The sequence below is a fragment of the Toxorhynchites rutilus genome, chromosome 3 (assembly GCF_029784135.1).
Source record: "Toxorhynchites rutilus septentrionalis strain SRP chromosome 3, ASM2978413v1, whole genome shotgun sequence".
NCBI classification, from domain to species: Eukaryota; Metazoa; Arthropoda; class Insecta; order Diptera; family Culicidae; genus Toxorhynchites; species Toxorhynchites rutilus.
In genome coordinates, this window is record NC_073746.1 from 171,112,939 (window position 1) to 171,122,969 (window position 10,031).

The 10,031-nt window shown below is 38.0% G+C and overlaps 1 protein-coding gene across 1 annotated transcript in view; it reads right to left on the bottom strand.

Annotated features, from left to right (window-relative positions):
- LOC129780387 (cytosolic 10-formyltetrahydrofolate dehydrogenase) overlaps positions 1–10,031 on the bottom strand; it is a 33,421-nt gene that overhangs the window by 295 nt on the left and 23,095 nt on the right. The window lies entirely within an intron of this gene.

A 10,031-nucleotide genomic window follows, 5' to 3' on the forward strand; every position in this document is an offset into this window, starting at 1 on the left:
ATTTATGAAAACGAACTGGTTTTGTTACAGACATAGAAATTGAGGCATATTGAGGCATTGCGTGAGCGCATTTCTTCCATTGCATGTCAAAAAAATTGCAACCCGAAAAAATCCTTCACCGGTCGGAAATTAAACCCAATAGAGTAGTGCGGGGCACAGGTGTGCATTGGCCTTTTTGAAGCAAACGAGCATAAAATTTCGACAACAGTGTATTCGGTATATACAGCAGCTCAAACATATAAACAAGATACATTTCATGAAAGTGGCAAAAAGTTATGAGGTGAAAAGAGTTTTGCGATGTTTTGATCTATTTTTTTCAGTTTTGGAGAAGACGATTAACTTACTTAAAATAACTGGAAAGTTCGAAACTACACTGTCAAGGAAACCTGCATTCTATAGTAGATTTTTTTCTGCATTCTATAGATTCGTTTATGTGAAAAAGTTCAAGAGCTTTGTAAAAATTCGACTAGTTCAAAAATTGCTTGTGGGACAAAAGTTTGCACCAGAGTTTTGCTCTGAAAAAAAACTATAAAAAGTTTTCCACCTTATTTTTAACGGGACTCACAAGGAGAAAACTGATTTGAAGAAATGCACTCCAGAAATGCTCAAATGGCCCGACAGGGGCTTCGGGAGGGAGTCTCGAAGCGTCGGATTGCAGAAGACCTCGATATTTCTGAATCAGCTCTGAGGAAGAGGCTCATATCAGTGAGTGATTTATGATTTGAATCTTCTTTTATTGACATTTCTACTTTTGCTAGGGTGGTTCAGACGAGTATTTACGAGTGAGCAGTCTGAGGATCTTACTGACCACTGCAGAGCACTGGACAAAGCTTTCTATGACTCTGAAAGATTTACATCGTCTGGCGTTTGATTTTGCGGAAGCCAACAACCTTCAGCACGAATTCAAGATGAGAAAGAAAAACAAAGAAAATAATTCAAAATGAATTTCAAATGAAAAATGTTCTTGTTTTCACCATGCATTCAATTCAATGACGGTTATGTTTATGTTTTCGCAATGAACATCAATTAAATGTAGTTTTTTTCCAACAATGAGTTTCAAAAAAATCAAGTGAAGGTTACTATGTATTTATAAACTTGATCTGTTAAAAAAAGGGTTCTCTTTAAAATGTTGAACATTTTCAGCTATCTCATATTGTCAGTCTCTTCCCTTCCAAAAATTTTCACGTGATATGTGTAGGGTTATCATTTGTCCTGATTCAGCAGGATATGTCCTAATTTTGACATCTATTCTGGACGTCCTGATTTATTTTTCACAATCTAGCCTTTTTCCTGGTTTTCATGAGAAATTTAATTTTGTTGCAGAATTGAAATGATGTTCAGTGTATTATGTTTTTCAATAAAGCCTATTTATTGAAAACCAAAGTTTTGTGAGCATATAAAGAGTAGCAGTTGGATCTTCCACGAGATTTTTCAACTATTTTCTTTTGATTTTGTTTCACTGGCAGGTATGGGCAAAATCGCATCGAAATTCGTTCAACAACACTCATTCACAGATAAAACTCACCCTTCTATTCTCCGTTTATGCCTCACTTCATTTGTGACAGAAAACATTCACCTATCCTCTTCGCAAAGTTCATTCTCTATTAGAACGGAAAAATACTGGGCCTGATTCTCCAGCGCGAATGGAATGTGACAACAATGAACTCCTCAAAGTCACATGACCCAGGTCACCGTATCGCCGAAGGCGATTGCCCTGACGTGAGAGGTTCATTTTGGAGTAAAATACTCAATGAATTACAAATGGTGCAATGTTCATTGAAATATATGTCAAAGCTTGTGTTGATTCCGCATAATTGAAATCGAGTTGATTCCTGTGCACCATTGCAATGACATTTTTTTGTTTCTAGTATGAAACGATCTAAGCCAACGCAAAAGACCATATTAACGCAAGTTATTGATGAGCGGGAAGGTGGATTTCATGTGCACTTGAATGCTGACAAGGAAAAGAGTACAAGGGAAAATAAAATCATACATTCACGCAGATTCAATCTATTTTGACTCACTTGTTATTTTGTTTCGTGCGTTCCTTCCAAAGGAATATTAATTCATTGAATGTTGTTTTCCATTCTTTGTTTTGTTATGTTTTCTATCAGTTCCGAATGAAGATGGTCGGGGAATGTAAAATGCTTCATCGTGCACGCATAATACTAACTAATACTAATGCGAGGACCTTTATAGCATACTTGATAAATGTCTAAGTTCGTTGGTTTGAGTTCACGATGGGTAGAAAAAAAAAACCGTCCATTGATGGGGTAACTACTTTTTTGCATCAATAATCAAGTTTTCGTTCCTCTTTCTATGGACGCGCGTACGCGTGTACAAAATTAGTATCAGGGGGAAATGGAAATGTGGATTGAAGTCAGTTGAATGAAGAGGCAGATTTGTATTCATTAGTCGAGTCAGTTAAAATAACCTCTGACTGGACTAGTTCACCAGTCATCCTCGCTAGTCAACGCTAGTCAATTCATTTTCTAGTCAAGTCATTTTTTGTTGACGGCGACTGCCGAAGCAGTTCTATTCGAAGCGAAGTTACTGGGAGTTGAGCCGGTCCTCATTTTTCACCTTCGAAGATTTTGGGCCCTGACCAGAACTACCAATTTTCCACAAAAGAGCTTAAGGTTAACGCATATGTGATTCAGAAGTGTCGGTGGCTCATAGTGGTATTTAGATTTAACCATTCTGTAGCCAGAAGTTTGAATTAACAAAGAAACATTACAGGTAGATCTGATTAGGAAAAGCATATCCAAACACCGAAACATTGCCAGAATATTCGATTGGGATCAACTTCCAAATCCATGCCAAACTATGCTGTGCAGAAATCCAGCCGCTCACAAAATTTGGGTTGCAGAAGGAGCTTTTACGCTTCATACCCGTGGCTTGTACTTCGGAACTAAAACATCTCCTTTGCTCGCCATCATCTCCGGAGTATTTTCACCGCATGGATCACCAAAAAACATGTTAAATAAATGAATTTCACGTGTTTTTATTAATTTACATCTCGAAGAATCACAATGGTTTGGTCATCATCGTAACTGTGACAGGCGTTCTGATTTTCTACTCCGGCCAGATGGTATCCCTAGGTATGTGGATGGCCCGTTATCTTATTACTAGGTGTCAAGAATCAATCAGTACATAACAAAATCATGTTCGATATAGCAGCCACTCCGCCCATAAAAGACCCTCTTCACCCCACTTGATGGTACCTACACACTCTAGTAATGATGCTTCTTTCGCTGGTAATGACAAAGCTTTTATTTTTGTTACAAATTATCTCAGAAGTTCAATTCAATAAGTGCGCACCTTTGCCCCCGTTTCTGTGCGGAAACTAATAGTTAAGGACCGCCAAGATGGTGTATCCTTACGAAACATAGCGGTCAAGTACAACGTAAGCATTAGTGCGATTCAGAAGCTAAAGAGCTTGGTACCGTTTGCGACCGGGTAGGACGTGGACGCAAACGCTTGACAACGGGCCGGGATGATGCCAGAGTCGTCAAAAAACGTGCAATAAAACCCAAGCATAACTATAGAACAAAGCTTATTATTGAACATATCGGAACGAAAAATGCGATTGAGACTGCAACAGCAAGGATTAAGGAGCAAGTCTGCGTCTCGGCGACCGTTAATCCGTTAGATCAGTGATTTTCAACCAGTGGGGAATTCCCCCCTACTGGGGAATTTGGTCATTAAAAGGGGGGAATTGTGTAAGGGAATATTGCATATTTACTTCACTTTGAAGTAGGGGGAATGCCATCGGGAAAAATTTCCGCAAAAGCTTTATTGGATACTCTAAAATTTGCGATTCTCGGCAGACATTTCCAAATCTGAAATGTAATGTACAATTGAACAACATCGCAATGTTTGAATGACTTTCGTCAGTGAATGATGATGGAACAGACGACGGAAATTGTACAATGAATAAATTTGTCAAGACTTTTTACGACAAGTTAACACATTAAGGACCGCATGTTTTGGGGCAAAATGGAACGCTTCATTTGTTCGGATTCCACGAATGAGATCGTTTCCATGTGGATGAGACGAAGGCGAGCCATCGGTAAGCCTTGTTAGATTCTTGGCAAACCAAGGATTTAACCTTCAAGTGTAGAAAACACGGGTAATTTCGTAATCCATCCGTAACAGACGGAACGCGAAACACGAGAAATTCTCGTGAGCGGTCCGCAATGTGTTAAACTTGAAAGGAAAAGGAAAATCCTTATATCGAAGAAAGAGATCTGAACATAGTTTGAAATCCCTTCCGACTGGCAGTGATGAAAGTTTCGGATCAATTTCAAAACAAACTCAAATGATCGATTCTCATCCTGATTTGCAGAATAAGCGCTATGAGTGTTATTATTTTTTTTGTAGTATTTATGTGAATCTGGATTTCCTACAATGCTGCTGATGGGAACAAAACACCATAACAGAGTGGATATCAAAGATGACAAGATGAAAAGATGGTGTGCTTTTCTACAACGTTCTCAAGAATTACGATTTTGGCGGAAAACGTTCAGGCGCAGATGCCATTCTTACTTGACAGACTTTATATACAATTTTTGTGATCAGTTACAAGTATAAAATTAATGATTTAATTGATATGCTACAGACTTTCTCACGAAATACTGATAGGGGGAAGCATTGGAATTAGCTTTCGTAAACGGGGGAACGGAGCAAAAATGGTTGAAAACCGCTGCGTTAGATGAACCAGATCAAACGTTTGGAATTCGCAAATAAATACGTCCACAAGCCAATCTCGTTCTAGAAAAAACGGTGCTGTGGTCAGACGACAGCAAATTCGAGCTTTTCGGAACGAAACAACGACCCAGAGTATGGATCAAGCGAGGGGAGGAGCTGCTTGACAAGAACGTTCAGAAGACAGTGAAACACGGTGGCGGCAATATCATGGCCTGGGCAAGCAAGACAACGATCCAAAGTATACGGCACACAATACGATGTCCTACTTCCGCTAATCTTGTGTGAAGTTGGATTGGCCGCCACAATCACCCTATCTGAACCCTGTGGTCAATTCTCGATAAAAAAAAATGATGAAAGCACGGTGACCAACAAAATTGTGCTGTTTGAGGAGCCTTCAACGACGTGGGAACAAATTGATCAACATTACACTCAAAGTTAATTTTTAGCACATGTTCTGGAATCCCGATTTATTACATTAAATGAGCTGAAAGATAACATAAAATGTTCTACTCCCCAATACATGTATATCAATTGTATAATATATATGCTAGAGCCAATATGAGCGAGCAAAACAGGAGACACATTTAAATGAAAGCATATGAAAGCTTTTCGTATAGTTTACCAAATACACGGCCCAGACAGAGAAAGATATATTCTCGTTCATGTTCTTCTTTATCGTCTTAGGAAACACCTTCCAACTTCATTTTATGATGAGTTTATGATATTATCACGCTCCTTTATAATAGCGCTGGAAGCTATATGGATAGCGTGGTCGTGTAAAGTAATTTTGCATTCCAGCCGGCCTTGGTTCGATCCCCATTGACGTCGTATGGACTTTTTTTTGGCACAATCCCAAATGAAAAGAGAAAAGAAAACAGAAAGAGATGTCTGCTCGCATACACACAAACCATTTTTAAGCTTTTAAAACAGCTCATTATTTGCGCATTTGACTCTCATGCACAGGAAATGCCATCTTTTCTGCCAAAGATGAAATGTTTTCTGCCAACGCTAGTTTGGGTGTACCTGCAAAGCTTGGTTGAAAGCATGCCCCCACGTCTGCAGGCAGTTATCTGTGCCAAAGGAGGACAGACGAAATACTAGTGACTGATTTTTTATGCTTTTGTTGACGTAGAACTACGTCTTTCAGGAAGGGTGCCAAATCAGAAAACAGGTCACGTTTTTATGAAATAAAGTTAACGTTAACTATTTTCACTGTGAACGAATTCTCATGATTTGCATACCAATCGAATCGGAAATTCTCTAAGATTAGTTTGATATGCTAGACATTACAATTCGCTAATCTCTAAACGGTTTAAATTCATGAAAACTAGAAGAACTTCCTACTGCCAAGTTTTGATTGGCCCGATGTACGGTTATCCAAATACAGACTTCAAAATCGATGTACCTGTTGAAATCTCCTTTTCAAATGTACATGCAAGTTGGGGGTATTTTTGTTCCCACCGAGCTACGTTTCCCTAACACGGACTTCAAAATCAATGAGCCTGGAGGAATCCGCTTTATCAAAACATGTAAGTCGGGGGTATTTTTTTCACACTGAGCTGAGTTTCCCTAACACGGACTTCAAAATTAGTGTGCCTGGAGGAATCCACTTTGCAAATACATGCAAGTCGGGGATATTTGTTGGTGTTGAGTATTTTTGTACTCGCTTGTCGTTGTGCAGATAGAAATATGTTTCCCTAAAACGTACTTTTAAACTGAGAAGCCTGGGAAAATCTTCATTTCAGATGCTAGAGGTGAATGAACTTTCGCGGTTCGAGAACTACGAAAACATGGTATGTGCAACAATTTCAGAGGAGAATGTCAAATACAATGATCGTTTGACAACTCTTCCGTTAACTTATTTTAGTAGTCCTAGGCATCATAGCAAACGTAAAAGGACGTTCATCAATTTTATTGGTAACAAAGAACATAATTTATTACAAAAATTTCGATGCATTCTAAAATAATATTTGAAGCGGAAAACAAGTGGATTGCATAATGTAATTGCGTAGTTCTATGCCGAAAATATGCGGTCGTGTCACATACAACCCTTTACAATTTTTTAAAATACACGACATGTATTCTTTTTATTTGCCAGACCAAAATGAGCAATTAATATTCATTTCACTATTTCGACGAACAAACTAAACTTCAACGAAATTTGAGACTTCTCACTTGGTCTCACTCACAATCCTGGAAAAATAGAATCTCGATAACTGCTTTGAATTCGCCTCCCTTTTGATTACATTTTTTGATTGCATTCTTATTTATTGTCAGTACTGTATATCAAACAAATACCAGGAATTTGTAATTTGAAATCTTTCCGCTGATAGTTTTTAATTTTTTTAAGTTGGTGATACTGGTCTTAATGTCAATTGTCATAATACCATTATGTCATAAACAACAAGTTAACGATTCTTAATATGGAATATGGAATATGGAATACAGCTATAAAAAGTGTTTCGATGATTGGATTGTTCGTTGGTGAAAAAAATGTATTGTCTCAGAAGGAGCCTATTTCGAAGGCGATAATATAAATTTAGATGATGAATAAAGCATTTTTTAATAAACAATTTCCCGGTATATATTTGACAGAATGTATTGGTGAAATCACAAAAAAAATATAAATTCGCTTGAAAGCCCATCGAAGTCAAGATTGATCAGCGGTTATTGCATGTCGTCGGATGGCCACTATAAACATTGTGCTCGTGCAAGCCAACCTCAGTTTATACGTTATCAAATAGATAATAGTGGTAGGGGAACAAATATGAAATCGCCTCGGGCTACACCGTGCCTAACTCGAAAAAAATACCCGCGATGCATACTGAACGGGCAATAAGGGCAAAACTCCGGTGTGTCGTTCTCGTGAGAACAAGAAGATATAATAAATCACCAATCTTCAACTGCGTCAACAAAACCATCCATCGATTCTTGCGAGGGCCAACAGAAATTTCTACTAAAGGGTTATTTAAAACATTACATAAAACAAAACAATAATATCTGAAGAACACTTGGACCATTTGGTACATAAGACCATTTGAAAAGCGGGCAGCGGCAGCGACTGCTAGCAGAATGACTGATAAATTGTGAATGGATTTCTTGTTGCCGTTCTGAGTGTTTTTTTTAAGCGTGGGAAATATTATTTTTTAGGAGTTACTGAAAACTACTTGATTATTCAGTTCAGTGTTGCAGTCAGGGCTTGTTATGTAATGTTGAAAATAGATTTCTATCAGTGTAACGCGTTTATTTCGCTTGTCGATGCTGCTGTCATTCATTCGACGTAAAATTTACAACTGTGTTCATTCATATTCATTCTGTTCTATCTGAGCTTTGCTCAAAGTTCGAGTCATGAGACATCATTCACAATTATTAATTGCCATTGAACTGCTGATAAGTGTGTAATTTTCTCATTGAGACAGTGGGCCTGATTCTCCAGCGCGAATGGAATGTGACAACAATGAACTCCTCAAAGTCACATGACCCAGGTCACCGTATCGCTGAAGGCGATTGCCCTGACGTGAGAGGTTCATTTTGGAGTAAAATACTCAATGAATTACAAATGGTGCAGTGTTCATTGAAATATATGTCAAAGCTTGTGTTTTTTGCAAAGGCTCTATGTATTCAATGTGTTTCATGAATATATATTTTTTTTGTTTTAAAAATTTTCATTCCTTGTTACAAATATGTACAGAAAATAATTCCGTTCATCTTTATCAATGTTTTCCTCTTATTATAATTGATGAAAAATAATATCACTGGGATAAGAAGATAAAAAAATATATTTTCAAATCGGTTTTTTTTCATAGCCCCTTTGCATTAATATTATCGATGTTATTTCAATTGTTTTGATTCTGTATCCGTGTTTTGATTCTGCATTCGTGTTTTGATTTAGTGTCTGGTGCTAATTCCGTAATATTTCCGCTAAAAGTTTGGTGAAAAGGTTTTTAATTTTATAGTCTCCTCACATAAAAGCCATGCAGGTAAGATATATTTATTATCGCTTTTAATAAAATTACAAAAGCTAAATTTTATCCATAGATAATGAGCAGTTTCGCCTTTTGGATAGATGATGACATGCAGCTGAAGGAGATCGCCAACTCAACAAAGAGATTAAGTCAGCAGACAAGAAAATTACCATCTCAAGTTTGCCATGTCCCAGCTGATCACGAAGGATCTTCAGCCTGCCTTCATCGAGCATAACGTACTAAACGTTTTGACGGATTAATAAGCTCCGTTACCGAACAAATCGTTGCCTTGTTTGCAGATTCGAGAATCTATTCTGGAACTTCTTTTCGATGTAAGATTGTCGGAGAGATTGCAGTGTTTAGACTACCATTAACTAATGTTTGGATTTCAGTTTCCTTGTATTGAAAAGTCCTATCTCAAATAGCCGGGAAGGTGTCCCTCTAAAAGCAACCTCGAGAATCCAAACTAAACCGATAGCGCGCTGGAAAGTTGATATCCGAATGGGCTCGACCTATATTCAACCTGAGCACCGATTTCAAAGCGATATCACGTGAGGAACGCCAGGAACGAGACTTGCAGCAGATGTCCAAAAAACGCAAAACCTCGCCGGACCCACAGGGTCAGAGCAGTACCAGCAAAAAGGGCTTACCGTTCACCGAGGCTGATAAGTAAGAATTATGATGATAGGAAGCAACTTCTTTATTATAATCAAATACGTTCATTTTTAGGGGTGTATTACGATCCGGAAGTAAAGGATGGGTACAATGGGCTCGCGTTCCCATGCCTTCGGGTAAGGAGTACATTGTTCGGCCAAAATCAACAAGTGATATTGATATGAGTCGGGTAATTATTCCTACATCTTTGAAGCTGCAGTTCCAGAGAAAAAAGCCATAAAAGTAAATAATATAAGGATAATAAAATTAGGCTGCAAAAGTGGACTTCGACATTTTTTATATCTCAGAAAATTTGAGGTTCCTAGTCACAATAGAATTTTTTTCCATCCTCCTTATCAACTCCTGAAACTGCTTTCGAATTGTCACACGTAACCTGAAATATATAATTCTATCATAAATGGAGACGCAAATCATTTTTTGGCTTCCATTGTTCGTACTAGTCGATAACAAAAGAGGATACGACTTCAAAAGTCACAAAATGACAAGTTTTTTGACTGCAATCGCCTACGAGAATTGAGTGAGTGTTCATAAGAGTTCATTCAAGGTAAAAATCTTACCATAGTCGCCTTCGGAAATTGAGTGAGACATTTTTTCCGAGCTGTCACTTCTCATTCGCGCATCAGAATCAGCCCCAGTGCCTTGCTTATTCAGATGTTTTTGAAGTTACTCCGAAATGGTAAC